At 41.5% G+C, this 16,315-nt stretch overlaps 1 protein-coding gene across 2 annotated transcripts in view; it reads left to right on the top strand.

Moving 5' to 3' along the window:
- Positions 1 to 3,387: 3,387 nt before the first annotated feature.
- The window catches only part of FNDC3B (fibronectin type III domain containing 3B), a 423,729-nt gene continuing 410,801 nt past the window's right edge, over positions 3,388 to 16,315 (top strand). For both annotated transcript variants that reach the window (XM_038748752.1, XM_038748114.1), the window contains exon 1: positions 3,388 to 3,449. The gene's annotated coding sequence lies outside the window, so the exon portion shown is untranslated. The remainder of the gene's footprint in view (positions 3,450 to 16,315) is intronic.

Below are 16,315 nucleotides of genomic sequence, written 5' to 3'. Positions count from 1 at the left end.
TGATACTGAGCAAGCAATAAGGTCACCAGAAGTCCTGATTTGGCCAAGACTTCTTGGAGTTCTGTTCCACCCTTCTTTGGGCCCAAGGAAGAACTCTGTAAGGACTGTAATAGTTGTGGGCAAGGAATATGTCTGTTATATCGTACTTTCCAAAGAGCTTATTACAGTGCTATGCACAGTAAGTGCTCAATAAATACAGTTGACTAAGTGATTGACAAAACTCATTAGTCGTGGAGGTGGTGGTGACTGCTCTTAGTTGCCAGTGAAGATGAGGAGAAAGATAAGTTTCTTCCTACTGCCAACCATACTCTCTTCTCCTTTTGTGTCGTGTCAGCTTCCATCTCTAGACAGGCTTGAAAGCCCCAAATTCTGGTCACCTTTTGTAATCTTAAAAATGGGAGTGTGTCCAAAGGATCCCTGACAAGCCATTTGGTTTTGAGGTTGATGAAGGGATTCAGGTTCACACTCTATATCATATTGAGTCTGCTGTCTGGGGTTTTTTGGATTTTTGTTTTTTTTTTGAGGGCTTTGTTCCTTGTACTTTCCAAGCACTTAATACAGTGCTGTGCACACAAGTGCTCAATAAATACGACTGAATGAATGAATGAATGAACCACCCCAGTTGTGACTCTCTGCGCTGGAATTCAGTGTGATTGATCTGGACTAGGGCAAACCTGTTCTTGCATTGGGTTGTGAGGACAAAGGGTCTAGGGGGAGATGTGGGGGCAAGGCTATATCAACAGTATTCGGCACCTGTTGTGGGCTGAACACCATACTAGATGTTTGAATACGGATCTGACTGTTGGGATTTGGATTCGAATCCTGATTCTGCCACTTGGATGCTGTGTGGCCATGGGCAAGTCCCAACTCAATGCCTCAGTTTCTTATCAGTAAAAGTGGGGATTCAGTACCAGTTCTCCCCCCTTCTTGGACTGTGCGACCTATGCAGGGACAGTCACCGTATCCAACAGATTATTTTGTGTCTTCCCCAGCATTTAGTGCAGTGCAAGGAATATAACCTTCTCTATATGTTGCCGACTTGTACTTCCCAAGTGCTTAGTACAGTGCTCTGCACACAGCAAGTGCTCAATAAATACGATTAAATGAATAACCAGTAGCACTATTACTACATATAAACCACTCCCCCAAGGAGCTGGATCTTTGCAGCAAAAGTAGTCGATGTCATCCTGGTATTTATTGAGTGCCTCCTGAGGCAATGCACGGTCATGGCTTTGTGGATATAACACAGGCCCGGGAGTCAGGAGAACATGGGTTCTAATCCCAGTTCTGCGACGTGTCTGCTGTGTGACCTTGGGTGAATCTCTTCACTTCTCTGGGCTTCAGTTCCCTCATCTGTAAAATGGGGATAAGAGTGTGAGCCCCATGTGAGACAGGGACTGTGTCCAACTTGATTAACTTGTGTCTACACCCCAGTGCTTAGAACAGTGCTTGGCATGTAGTAAGCACTTCCCAAATACCACAAGTATTATTATTATTACATGCAACAGAAATAACAGTTGGGGTCACCGGCTCAAAGACCTCATGCTTGGTGGCAGGGTTAATGCCCGTAGAGTCACTTGGCTGGCTCTTGGCACCCCCAGTTTCTTGTCCCTCTCGGTGATCAAAATTCCCATCAGGTGCACTTGTGTCGGGAAGCAGAAGTGAGGAGCGTGAGGGATTCAGATGGATGACTTTCCATCCTCCCCTTGTTATGGCAAGAGACGGCAGACATCTTATGTGGGGAGGCCCCCAAGGCTTAGTGGGTAACTCATCATTCAGTGGTATTTGATTACTTACTGTGTGCAGAGCACTGTATGAAGCACTTGGGAGAGTTCAGTACAACAGAGTTGTTAATGGCATTTGTTAAGGACTTACTATGTGCAAAGCACTGTTCTAAGTGCTGGGGAGGATACAAAGTGATCAGATTGTTCCACATGGGGCTCACAGTCTTCATCTCCATTTTACAGATGAGTTAACTGAGGCACAGAGAAGTTAAGTGACTTGACCAAAGTCACAGAGTTGACAATTGGCGGTGCCAGGACTTGAACCCATGACCTCTGACTCCCAAGCCCATGCTGTTTCCATTGATCCACGCTGCTTCTCTGACACTGTTCTCTGACACACTGACTCTGACACAGTATAGACACTGTTCTCTGCCCATGTGATACCAAAACCTGTTTTACACCTGTTCTTGAGGTCTTGGACGGCAGGAATATGTAAGCGTCTAAATTTAGGAGGAAGCATTGCACTAGAAATTATTTCAAAAAATTATGTCAGGTAAATTTTAAGTCTCTTGAGAAAGTTAATAAAATTCTGTTTTTATTTCCACTTAATCCTTTCTTTTACCCCAAGTCGGTGGTGGGGTAGGGAGGAGGTAGGGAAGTGGGGAGAGAATTTTGGATAATAAACATATTTTTTTTTACTGTCTTTGGGAACTATTGCAAGCACAAATCATTTTCCCTTGGGAAAACTTTGAACCGGTCAAAATTAAGCATTTAATGTGGTCACAAGGTTCAGATGAAGTCTGGACTTAAATAGTGAATGTTTGCTAACTCCTTTCAATTACAATCATTATTGAGAAGCTTTGTTAATGTTTTTCCAAATTTCCCAAGTTTTTATGTTTTCATAGAAAATGTTGTGCCTTGGGAAAATGACATGACAATCCACATCATAAAAAAGCTATTTTTATTAATCTATGTAAGTTTTTTGGCTTGTGATACTAAGCAGAAACCATTAAAAAAAATCACTAATTCTTGTAAGAAAAGTTATAGGTTTGCATTTTTGTCACACAGGTGCTATATGAATTTTCAAAACACTATCACTGACGAACATGAAGTTTTCTGTAAATAGTTGGGCGTGGGTTGCCATTTTGGTTAAGCTTGTCCTATGTTTGCAGAGAAAAATGCATTCTCAAGAGGGAATTCTTTCTAATAGAAAAATGGGGAAATGTAATACTGGTTGAGTAATAATGTTAATTTTCTTATCTAGAGGGGACTGAAATACTGCAGAGTTGATACCACCGTTTTTGAAGGTGGGAGGGTCTGAGAGTTGTATACATGGTTGTTTTAAAAGCAAGGGAAAAATTTACTTTCACGTTGAATGTGATTCTTGTTACTCAGGATTGTGGTGATTGTATTCCTTTAATCTTTTGGGTTGCAAATAACAAAAAATAAAAAAAAAATGGCTTTCCCATAATGATAGCTTTCCTAAGGTTTTCCTGGAAATAGCAACGTGAACTCTGTTGTTGTTTTTATTTATTATTATTACTATTATTATTATTATTATTATTACTACTACTACTACTACTACTACTATTATTATTATTATGGTACATGCACTTGGAAATAGCAAAAAAGCAAAAACAGCTTTTTTTTTCTTTCTTTCTGCAGGAAGCACCAGAATTCTATGCTGGTTTTTCTGTAACTGGGGAAGGTGGAAAAACCCAGAAGGTACTTTATGACGTCACCTCTGCTCAGGGAAACTAGGAACTTGGATTAGGGACTGATAAATTGGAGGGAGGATTAAAAAACCCCTTTCGCCACAGAACACCATTTTCAGAGCCTTCCCATCTCTAGACCTGGAACCACCATTATTGAGGAATCCTCTAGACTGTAAGCTCGTTGTGGGCAGGGAACACAACTCTGTTGTATGGTACTCTTCCACGCACTTGGTACAGAGCTCTGCACACTGTAAGCACTCATTAAATACCATTGATGATAATCCTAACTACTGGGCTTGGGCATAGAAGTTGAGATTCATTCCATTCCCCCTCCCCACCCCACAAACCTATAAAAAGGTACTGAGAACTCATTTGTTGTTATTATTATTATTATTATTATTATTATATATAATAATAATATTATTTGTTAAGCGCTTTTCTAAGCGCTTGGGTAGATACAGGTTAATCAAACCTGGACACAGCCCTTGTCCCACATGGGGCTCCCAGTTTCAATCCCCATTTTATAGATGAGGTAATGGAGGCCCACAGAAGTTATGTAACATGCCCAAGGTCACACAGCAGACAGATGGAGCCAGGATTAGAACCCATGACCTCTAACTCCCAAGCCTGTGCTCTTGCCGCTAGGCCATGCTGCTTCACCAAATTCATTGCCAAATTTGGGATTGTTCTAAGTGATTATTCTAGATTGAAATTTAAGAATTTTACACAATGATTGCCCAGAGGAGGGAAACTAAGCTCTACCTCTAGCTGGGTATATCTTTCTTTAGTTCCTGTAGCGCATTGCCAGAGGCCACCAGGAGATTTTTGTTCCTGGTCTCAGCGTCTTATTCTCCTTTAGGCTAGTGTGTCCTCTCTGAGCTTCCTCTACATGGAAGTTCAACTGGCCCTTTTCCCACCCAAAGGGAGAGCTCCCCCTTCTTCCTAGGTTCCCCTGCCCATAAAGAAGGGTAGAATCAAAATGATCACTTTACTGTATTTGCTTCACAGCAAATATTATTCTGTATTTTTAATATGGAAATAAACAAGGGATGGCATTGTCACATTTCTTACAAAATTCAAATTAAAAATGACAAAGCAGTGGAATTTTCCATGTTTTTTTGGGTGACACTTGTATAGGAAATATGTTTAATTTGTTGTAGTGTTGAGGTCAAAATATTTCAAACTCAGAATTAACTTCAAGAGTAAAACATGCTGCTTCTGAAAGACTAGGTCGTTGCTGCTTATGTGTTTTGTTATTTTGTTACTTATTAAATATGAAGCTGAAACATGCCACCAGAAACACAGGGTCCTGTTGTGACTTCCTGAGGTCAGGTCAATGTGCGTAAAGGCTCTGATGCTGGGTCCACTAAATTTTCCACTTGATTCCCAATTTGTCCAATGTATTTATTTTTTAACAAAATAAAACAGAACTGCATTTTCTCAGATGATTTATACGCACAAAATAAACAGCCTGCCACCATGAATCATGAAGTTAAAATTCCATCAGGGGTTTCATAAAACATGAAAGAGAACAATCTTCAGTGCATTTTATGTGGCCATTATAGCCACTCAGTGTAGTGGAATGATGCCCTCATCCATGAAGAAGTTCCTTTCAAAAATCTATTCATTGGGCAACCAGGGTTTGGGGGTTGTGCATGCTATCTTTTCAAATGAATTAGGAATGAAGCATCATAGTCTAAGTCCCACCAGATCCGTGGGATACTTGGGACCTTCATCTCTTTTCCCTATTCCCTTTAACTATTTCTTCTTCTTTCCATTCTGAATACACGGAACATGGAAGATTTGCCTTTTCTTTATTAATTTGGGCAGAAATTCTATTTGGTAGGTTTGGGTACCAGAAACTGTTTTCGCTGGGACACTGAAGTGGTTCTGTGCTGGGCTCCTCTCACTTACTACCTGAGGGGACTTTCTCTGTGGAAAGCATTGGTCAAAATGAGTGGAAAATGACACAGAAGGGAACCAGCAGGTTAGTGAATTTGGGCTCCTTGCGGGTAGAAAACATGTCTGCCAATGCTGGTGTATTGTATTCTCTCAAGTGCTTTGTACAGTGCTCTGCCCACAGTAAATGCTCAATAAATACAATCAGTTAAGTCTCTGTGGTGGAAATGCAGAGGAAGTAGTAATCTAGAAATGTATTTTGGCATCTGTAGATGGTAAGATCCTCAAGGGCAGGGTTGCTGGCCACTTAGTCTATCATATCCTCCCAAGTGCTTAATACAGCGCTTTGTATAGAGTAAGCACTCAATAAATACAGTTGAATTGAATCCCAAGTGCCTACTACAGTGCTCTCCATGAATACCATAGATTAACCTCCACGATGGAGGGTGTTTTCAGTGAATGTGGGTGCTGTGTACAAATTCCGTAGCACTCTCGATTCTTACTGCTTTCAGAAGTTGGTTATGTGGTATCAGTATTCTCTGGTCACACCAAAGGCCATTGCTGAGGGACTGGCCTTTTTCATCTGCAGCAAGGTCCTTTCACCCCACCCTCCAGAGTAGGGATGCACCTTTGGCGGGGGTGGTGAGGGGGCAGGATTGGCCTGCTCTGGCCCTGCCTCAGTCATGCCCCGAGAATTGGTGGCACTGAAGCTGAGAGCAGGGAGCAAAGTCGTTAATAGGAAACAGTTGTGTGGTACCCTTAATGAGGATAGTAACTGGAATGCCACTATTGAATTGATTTCTAAACTCTGCAGAAGTGCCTTTCAGTAAAGCAATTGCCCCATGAAGCAGCTATCACACGAGTCTTCTTTCCGTCATTGTGAGTTCAGTGTTTCAGTTTGAGCACCCTTTGGATCAATGCAAGGTGGCTTATAAAAAAAACTTTGCATTCCATGAGCAGTGTGGCCTAGTGGAAAGAGTGTGGGCCTGGGAGTCTGAGTACCTGAGTTCTAATCCTGGCTCTGCTTTGCCTGCAATGTGACCTTGGGCAAGTCACTTAACCACTCTGTGCCTCAGTTTCCTCAACTGTAAAATGGGAAGTCAATACTCCTTTCTCTTCCTACTTAGACTGTGAGCTCCATCTGGGACAAGGACTGTGTCTGACCTGATTGATATGACTCTACCTCAGCTCTTAGAACAGTCCTTGACACATAGTAAGTGCTTAACTAGCACAAAAAAGGTGCATTATATATTTGGGACTGTTTTATAATAGAGAAGTTTCTCTACTTAATTGGAAGACAGCTTCTAAAATTACAAAGACCTATTCATTTTAACACCTACATTCTATTATGTAAACTCTCAATGAATACCATTGGTGATGACTGATGATTTGTATGGCAAGTTATGTCATATTTTAACAACTGTTTCCTCCCCTCCAAAAAATGGGAAAAGAGGAAAGAAGCATTAGCTGAAACCAGGCATTCTTAGGAGCTTTGAGTAAATAATTGGACCAGACAACTGGATTCAGCCCTTTTGAAAAGACAGTCTAAAAGATAAATTCTTAAAAACCTCATATGAATCGTGATAAATATATTCCTCATTCTTTTTGTAAAGGTTGAGTAATTTGTTGATTCATATTGTGAAATCACTGAAGTGAGGAACAACCCAAGTCACAAGGAAGCACTAACATCATTTCTGTGAGTTAAGTGAGTAATCTAGCAAGTACTGTACTCTCATGAAGTTGAAGAAAAATCACACAAAACTCTGGATTTGTGGTCATTGGCTACAGAATTGTTTTATGCCTATTGACTAATAAGTATCATTTTGCCCTTTGTTTAAAACTGGCTCATACTCGCCAGTGTTCTTTGTAGGAGATAATTTACAACTTTTTCTTTAAAAAGTCTTTCCAGTTGAAATCACTAAACTTTTATATTAGTCAGCATTATGCAATCTGCTAATCAGCACTTTTAAGTTAACCACATCTTGGCTTCTAAGATTTGAAAATCTAGCTAGATGGGTACTTGGAAAACAAGTTTTATCATCCTTCACATTAACCACAGAAATAAAATGTTGCTGCCTCTTTGAAATTACAGAAGTGAGCAGTTAATATTTCTGTGTGATGCCTCAAATAGATTGAATACATTCTTGCAGTCTGGTGTATTCCCAATTTTCCAACCAGTTCCAAAGTGTCTGGAATATTGTGTGTAGTTAAGCATACGTACATATTTCTAGATATAGACTCTATGTAAAAGTGCCTAGTACAGTGCTCTGCACACAGTAAACACTCAGTAAATGTGATTGATATGCGTATATGGCCCTATATATTTATCTTAGGGTTAGCATACTAATCTGAGTACACAAAACAATTTCCATCTGCTTGGTTTTTCACTCACTTGGTATATGTTCTGCTCTAGAGAGTTTGTGTTCTGGCAAAAGATCACTGATGGGCTTTTAGGTTAAATAATATGATAGTTCTGTGTTTTTGTGTGCTAAGAAATCGCCAGGAAAGAGATCCTAATGCAGTTCTTTCCACTGGTTTTTTTTGCAACACACACGAAAAGTCCCTTGTTCCTAGAGCTTTTATTCCTGAAAGGAATAAAAGGACAATTCATTAATTTAAAAAGAAGCCTGGCTTCATTATTAGTCCACATGTGTTAGAGCAAACCATTGCCACTGAGAATAATAATTGTGACAGTTGTTAAGCACTTATCACATGCTGAGCACTGTACTAAGCACTGGGATAGATACAAGATAATCAAGTCAGTTAAAATCTCAGTCCCCCAAGGGGCTCATGGTCTAAGGGGACTCTGTCGGATGATGCTCCAGCCCAGTAAGGGAGAAGAAACTCCTGGAGCTTGAGCCCGATACGTAACTCTGGCCTCCTAACATCAGAATACTGTCAGGGCCTGCAGGGAGGCTTCTCAATGCCTCCCATCAGCCTCTACTCTAACCAGGTTGAGGGAGGAAGCACCTGCAGTCCTGAGGCCATCTCATTGTGGGGAATGTTGGAAAGCTCATGGCTGTAGGGGCTGCTGGAATGAGCTGTGAGGAGCTTGGATTTCTATAATAATAGCTATAATTGTGGTACTTGTTCCCCCCGGACTTTATTCCAAGCCCTGTCCTAAGCGCTGGGGTAAATACAAACTAATCAGATTGGACACAGTCCCTGTCCCACATGGGGCTCAAAGTCTTAATCCCTATTTTGCAGGTGAGGTAACTGAGGCACAGAGAAGTGAAGTGGCTTGCCCAAGGTCACACAGCAAACGTATGGTGGAGCTGGTATCAGAACCCAGTCCTTCTGACTCCTAGGCCCATGCTGTATCCACTATGTCACACTGCTTCTATAGTAGTATAAACATTTATCGAGTGATCACTTGATTCATTCATTCAATTGTATTTATTGAGCGCTTACTGTGTGCAGAGCACTGTACTAAGCGCTTGGGAAGTACAAGTCAGCAGCATTTAGAGATGGTCCCTACCCAACAACGGGCTCACAGTCTAGAAGGGGAAGAAAAAACAAAACTTGATGCGGTGCATAGTACTAGCTTCTTGGGAGATAGAATATCAACCACTCTAGTTGTAAACATTTTTATGTTTGTTGTCCCCTGTTAGAGTGTAAGCTCTTTGTGGGAACAGTGTCCTTACTTCTCTGGTATTCTTGTTGTTCTCTCACATTTTTGTGTTTCGTAGCTTTGTCTTATGTGATTGTTGCCACCCTCCCTATTGCATCCTTAGTTTGTGAGCTCCTTTGGCAGCAGGGTCTATGTCTAATTGTGCAGGATTTTAGTTCCCAATACAGTGCTTTCCACACAATAAATGCTCAATAAATAAAACTATTACCGCTGCTATAGTTTAGTGCTTAGTGCTTACACATAGTAAGCAAAGTAAACATGTCCATGACAGAACATGGCATAGTGGATAGAGCACGGACCTGGGCGTCAGAAGGGTTCTAATTTCCGGATCTGCCATTGTCTGCTGTGTGACCTTGGGCAAGTCACTTCACTTCTCTAGGCCTTAGTTACCTCTCTGTAAAATGGGGGTTGAGACTGTGAGTCCTCCATGGGACAGGAACTGTGCTCAACCTGATTTTCTCATATCCCCCCCCGTGCTTAGTACAGTGCCTGGCACACAGTAAGTGCTTAACAAATACCACAACTATTATTGTTTTTACTGTCACCACCACCCAAGTCCTGTCCTCCCTGTCTTTCCATCACTGTAGACAGCACCATTCCTATCTCACAAGCTCATAACCATGGCATTATCCTCGACTCTTCTCTCTCATTCCATCTGTCACTAAATCCTGTCAGTTCTACCTCCACAGTGTAACAAAAACCCACCCTTTCTGCTCTATACAAACTATTACTCTACTGATCCAAGCCCATATCATATCCTGCCTTGACTTCTGCATCAGCCTCCTCGCTGACCTCTCACCTCCTCCTTCCCCACTCCAGTCTGACATAGTTTCACCTGGATGCCTGGATCACTTTAAAAAAAAAAAAATTCACTACGCATCCAGGTGTCCATCTCATGTCAGTATTCTACCCTCTTGGCAATTAATCATCTCTAACTTGGCAATTAATCATCTCTTTAACTTCCCACTCCTTCAGAACCTTCACATCAAATGGAAACTTATTCATAATTTATTTTAAGGTCTGTCTCCCCCCAGACTGTATTCTTATAGGCAGGAATGTTTTTATCAACTCTGTTTTGTTGTACTCTCCCAAGTGCTTAGTACAGTGCTCTACACACAGTGTTTAGTGAATACCATTGATTATAAATAAAGGATGGGTTTCTGAACCAAGGCAATTTTTTTTAACCAAATTTACGTGGATGGGCATATTTCTAGATGAGTTGGATTGTGACAATGCGTTTATGTTGACCCGAAGAGGTTACACAGTTAGTCAGTTTTTACTTAATTAGAAGTAAAGTTGATATGGTGACTCTACCTGGTGATTAAACAACTTCTTCCACACCCCGTCTCCGTTACTTCATGCCACTGCCTTCTTTAAATTCCAGTCCTTCATTGTAGCTTTTTAATTTGTTTCCCCATTTCCCTGAGGCACCCTCCTTCTCCCACCTTCATCCCTTGAGCTCATGCCCAGAAGGAGGCTAGTGCTGTTTTGTCAAAATCATTGTGTTGTAAAGCTGGGACCGAGTGTAAATGTAGAAACCTGAGGACCGTCTGTCATTACTCAGAACATTGAGGACTGCCTGTTATGCACCTTAAGAATTCTTAGATGGAAACGTTCTTTACAAAGAAGCCTAAAATCAGAACACCAAAATATTTGGTTTTTCCAACTTCGTAATTGCATTTTTTTAAAAAAAGTAGTGCAATTAGCACTTTTAAGAAGGTCAGTTATTAAACCTAAAGAGGTGATGAATCGCCAAGAGGCTAGAATACTGGCAGAAGATTGAGACTTGGATTCTTTTCTTTGTTATATGATCTCCCAAGGCTTGACATTGCCCGACATGCTAAATATGGCTGAGGCTTGCCTTTTATGGGAGGTTGGACAGATAAAGTACCTCAACGTCTTAAAAAGAAAGTGACACTATGTAAAAGACACCACCAAATCATAGGGATTATCATTTATCCACGTAAAGGTGTTCCTGACAGTGACATTTTCCCCCAGTGGCCTGGCCAGTATACTTTCAGAATTATTGAATAGTGATTTATTTTTGCCCCTTTCTTGTACTGCTGAAAACTCAGTGAACCAGGGAGCCAAACCAGGGCTGGTAACATTTGTTATAGGGAAGTCTGAACACTAGATATTGGATCTGTAGCACTGATTTTTTTTTGGTCAGCCTTCAGGCCTTCCCCATAGACGGTGAACCCCACTGTGTCTTTTCTGAATTTACTCCAATCACCACAGCACTCAGTATAGTGCTTGGTATATAGTAAATGCTCAAAAAATACCATTAGCAGCATGGCATAGTGGATAGAGCATGGGCCTGGGAGTCAGAAGGTCATGGGTTTTAATCCTGGCCCTGCCACTTGTATGCTGTGACCTTGGGCAAGTCATTTCACTTCCCTGTGCCTCAGTTACCTCACCTGTAAAATGGGGATTGGGACTGAGCACCCCAGATGGGGACAGGGACTCTGCTCAACCCAATTTGCTTGTATCCACCCCAGCACTTAGAACAGTGCTTGGCACATAGTAAGCGCTTAACAAGTACCATAATTATGGATGAATGAATATTATTATTATTATTAGTAGTAGTAATAGTAGCAGTAGTAGACTTGCCCATCAGGCACAGAAAATGGGATTTTGCCGGCTTGTTTCCCAATCAGGGTTTCCCCAATTAAGCCCTCCTTTTTCATTCATTCATTGAATCGTGTCTATTGAGTGCTTACTGTGTGCAGAGCAGTGTACTAAGTGCTTGGAAAGTACAGTTCAGCAAGAGAGACAATCCCTACCCAACAACGGGCTCAGTCTACCTTTTTCGTTGCCTGTGCAGTTGGATCTGTACCCTTTAAGTACCTGATATTCATTGCACCCTCAGCCTCACAACCCGTATGTACATAGTTGTAATTTATCATTTATATTAATGTTTGTCTTCACCTCTAGACTATAAACTGCTTTGTGGGCAGGGAACATGTCTTCCAACTCTGTTGTACTTTCCCAAGCACTCAGTACAATGGCTCTCAATACAGTTGAGAAGCAGCTTGGCTCAGGGGAAAGAGCCTGGGTTTGGGAGTCATTGCTCATGGGCTCTAATCCCAGGTCCGCCACTTGTCAGCTGTGTGACTTTGGGCAAATCACTTAACTTCTTTGGGCCTCAGTTCCCTCATCTATAAAACGGGGATGAAGACTGTGAGCCCCACGTGTGACAACCTGATTACCTTTTATCCCCTCCGAGCGCTTAGAACAGTGCTGGGTCCATAGTAAGTGCTTAACAAATACCATCATTATTATTATTATTACAATGCTCTACACTCCGTAAGCACTCAGTAAATACCACTGATTGCCCCCCACCTACAAATTTGTGGTATTATTGTTTGCACGAATTGTTTGAATGAAAAACATTTCTAAAGATGTTTTAATTTCACACCCTTGCATACGTGTAACTTAGCTCGCAATAAGTGAAGCTTACTGTTTGTGACCGGACTCATAGAGAAACCAAGAAAAAGCATCCTTGGTGGAATTTTGCTGGACGTACTTAGTTACTGAGCTTGTCCTGGGTGGATCCCTGATTCCATTGCTCCTGAAGTCTTGTATCCATTTCCCCTGCCGCCCCCTCTCCCAAGCCTTGAAACTCAAATGCTGCTTTTGCATCATGGAAGAGCTTAGAACAGTGCTTTGCTTAATGAATGCCATAAAAAAGGGATGGTGGACGATGATCTGAAGTGAACTTTAAATTACCCAAGAGCTCTCCCATCATGTCAGGAACAGGAAAAGAATACATCGCATTTCAGCCTATTGGAAAACATATCCCACAAGACACCCACATTTCCAGGAAAATATTAAGGTGGAATCCTACACTTCATACCCCTAGCCTTCTCTTTTCTAGTCTAGATCATTCATTTCCTTTTGTGATCATCTTTGTCTCTATGGGCCCTTGCCAGTTCCTTTGACATGCATTTTAAAGTGGGGTGATCAAAATCGGCCACAATGTTGTCATGACTGGCTGGTAGCAGAAAATACAAGCTCCAGACTGTGAGCTCATTGTGGCAGGGATTGTCTCTCTTTTGCTGTATTGTACTTTCCCAAGTGCTTAGTACAGTGCTCTGCACACAGTAAGCACTCAATAAATACGATTGAATGAGTGAATGGAAGATTTCTTATCTGGTTGCCACATGGTCCAGATAAATCATGGCCTAACATTGCCAAATCATGTTCAGGCTGTGGTTCACGACAACTCCCAGATCTTTTTCTCCTTTTCTTAAAATTGTTTCCCCATCGTGTGATTATGTGGGCTTCCCTTTGCCTATACCCTTATTGAATTCCATTCTGTGTAGTAGGGGTATTTTTCCAACTTGCTAAGTCGGTTTGAATTCTCTTCCTTTTTTCCCCAACAGTTAGCACCTGGCTCAATTTAGTGTTGATAAGGTGGTTTTATCAAAACAAGTTATTAGTTCTGGTGCCAGTAGTAACCAGAGCTTAGAACAGTGTTCAGCACTTAAAATAGTGCTTGGCACATAGTAAGCACTTAACAAATACCATCATTATTATTATTATTATTAACCCTTTTCAGGAAGTAATTGATAAATAGACTCGCTGGGTTGAAATTGAGCCATTGATGACTTCTTTTGGAGGGCAACACTCATACGACACGGGCAAAAGCTAACAATATTGTGGACAACCTAGCTGTTGTGCGACTGTTAACTGGTTAACAAAAACCGTACTAGCTAGGTTATATCAAATTGCTCCTTTTGGCTTTTTTTCCCCCCTTATACAAGGTCTGCCACTAACTTGGAAGGAAGCCAGTTGTTTCTTTCTAAAGAACCTTCCTAGTATCTTTTGCTCTTCTAGTCAGCTGCAAATTGTTTTTTAAATACTGTGTCCTGAAGTACTGATGATACCATACTGCCTGGATTTTTTAGGATCTGTCTTTGAAGATGGGTATGGCTTTGGCCCTTTTTCAGTTTTTGGGGACTGTTCCTTGTGACCTTGCAGTAACATCCATTATAGTCTTTCCAGTTTGCTTAGTTGATTGTAAGGTTTAAATATCTAGTTTTTTTTAAAAATACCCATGCATTGGTTTTTTTCCCCTTTCAAGTTTGGCTTTTCAAAGAGGACCTGGCCTCAGTCACTTTTAATCTTCTTTGTTTTTTTAAAAAATTGAATGTTAAAAGACTCTGATCATCTGTTATCAGTTAATCCTTTATGCTATCCTGCCTTGCTTAATATCATTGAATAATTTTGTTGTCACATTTTATGTCTTTTGCTAGTTGCATCCTCCCCTCCTAACCCCTCCCAATTTTCATTCATTTTTCATCCTGTCTCTCCATAGTTGTGGTATTTCAGTGTTTTTTAATGGTCTGGTCTAATTTCTACCTTTTTGTAACCTTTCCCACATTCCCTTTTAAGTCCCTGAAAAGCGCTGGGTTCAAACAGCTGACATCGTGTTTCCCTTTGTAGTCATTCCAGTGAGTTGATCTGGCTGGTTCCTGGGCTGCACAACTTCTTCGACTTGAAGAAAGCTGGCTGTTCAATTACCTGTTTTGTTGGTTTTTTTTTCTTCCCCATTGGATTCTTCCCAATTTCTTAAAACTGTTATCATTTGCTCTTCTCAAGGTCATTTTCCTCTATCTTGCTGAATAATAGCATAGATAAAATAGAGACCAGGAGTAAGCAATTTTATAGTCAGATTAAAATAATGGTAAATAGCTGTCCTTTGTATCTGAAGAAGACCTGTCACAGATGGTGAGGTTCATGTATTAGTGCATGACTGACTGAAAGGCCAGTGTGAGACCCAGAGTCCTGGCCAGGTTGTGTACCCAAAAAGGCCTCCACGTTTGTGTTACGGTGTTTAATATTAGTGTGCTGTACCTGATGTTGTTTTTTCTTTTGCCTCCTTGTGTCTCCTTCTTCACAAGGCTTTTTCTCAAAAAGCCATTCCCTTGATAGCAATCCCCCCCATACAGGTTTATCTTTAGCAGTTAACTCCCAGTTTTCAGCTGGGATAAAGCATGGTCTGAGGATTTGTTTTACTCTTGTCCCTAAAATATTCTCTAAGCTCTTCTTACTTTCAGTTTTGCAGTTTTAGCTTCCCATGCAGCAGTGTGACTTAGTGGAAAGAGCACAGGCCTGGGAGGCAGAATTCATTCAGTTGTATTTATTGAGCGCTTACTGTGTGCAGAGAAAGTGCAATTCGGCAACAGAGACAATCCCTACTCAACAACGGGCTCACAGTCTAGAAGAAATAATCAGGTTGTCCCACGTGGGGCTCACAGTCTTAATCCCCATTTTACAGATGAGGTAACTGAGGCACAGAGAAGTTAAGTGACTTGCCCAACATCACACAGCTGACAAGTGGTGGAGTGGGGATTAGAACCCATGACCTCTGACTCCCAAGCCCGTGCTCTTTCCACTAAGCAAAAACCTGACTTCTAATCCCATCTCCACTTTTTGCCTGCTGGAAGACCTTGGGCCTGTCACTTCACTTGTTAATGCCTTGGTTTCCTTGTGGGGACTCAGTTTCCATTCTCTGCCCTTTTTAGACCGAGATCCCCTTGAGGGTCAGGGACTGTGTCCTTTCTGATGATCTTCTAGACTGTGAGCCCACTGTTGGGTAGGGACCATCTCTATATGTTGCCAACTTGTACTTCTCAAGTGCTTAGTACAGTGCTCTGCACACAGTAAGCGCTCAATAAATATGATTGAATGAATGAATGAATCTTATATTTACCCAGGGCTGCTTATAGTGCTTGGCACATGGCAACCACTTAACAAATCCTGCAGTTGTTATCATTACCCTGCTGTCATTCCCTTTCTGTGTTCCACCCCGCATAGCTGTGATAAGGTGAACATATCTCTGATAGTTGGAGACTGACCACTTTCCAGAATTTCATGGTTTGTGATCTTGTCTTGCCTGGCATAGTGGATAGACCACGGGCGTGGGAGTCAGAGGTCATCTGTTCTAATCCCGGCTCTGTCACTTGTCTGCTGTGTGACCTTGGGCAAGTCACTTAACTTCCCTGTGCCTGTTACCTCATCTGTAAAATCAGAATCGATACTGTGTGACAGGGACTGTGTCCAACCCGTTTGGTTGTATCCACCCCAGTGTTTAGTACAGTACCTGGCACGTAGTAAATGCTTAACAAATACTATAATAATAATAATTTGATCTCGTGTGCCCTGTAAATAACACTGAAGGAACTACTTGAGGAGCTGATTGTGGTCCAGGCCTTCCAGCTGAAGGATAGGTTGGACACCACCACAGTCCTGTACACCTTTAGTTGCATCTGAAGTCTGATGCCATTTGCTGCCACCATACTCCTTTTGATAATTTCCCAAAGCAGCCAGACCTTCTCGAT

Source organism: Tachyglossus aculeatus, chromosome 1 (assembly GCF_015852505.1).
Source record: "Tachyglossus aculeatus isolate mTacAcu1 chromosome 1, mTacAcu1.pri, whole genome shotgun sequence".
NCBI classification, from domain to species: Eukaryota; Metazoa; Chordata; class Mammalia; order Monotremata; family Tachyglossidae; genus Tachyglossus; species Tachyglossus aculeatus.
Note: the sequence above shows the minus strand (reverse complement) of the source record. Positions and strands in the feature narration are given on the sequence as shown.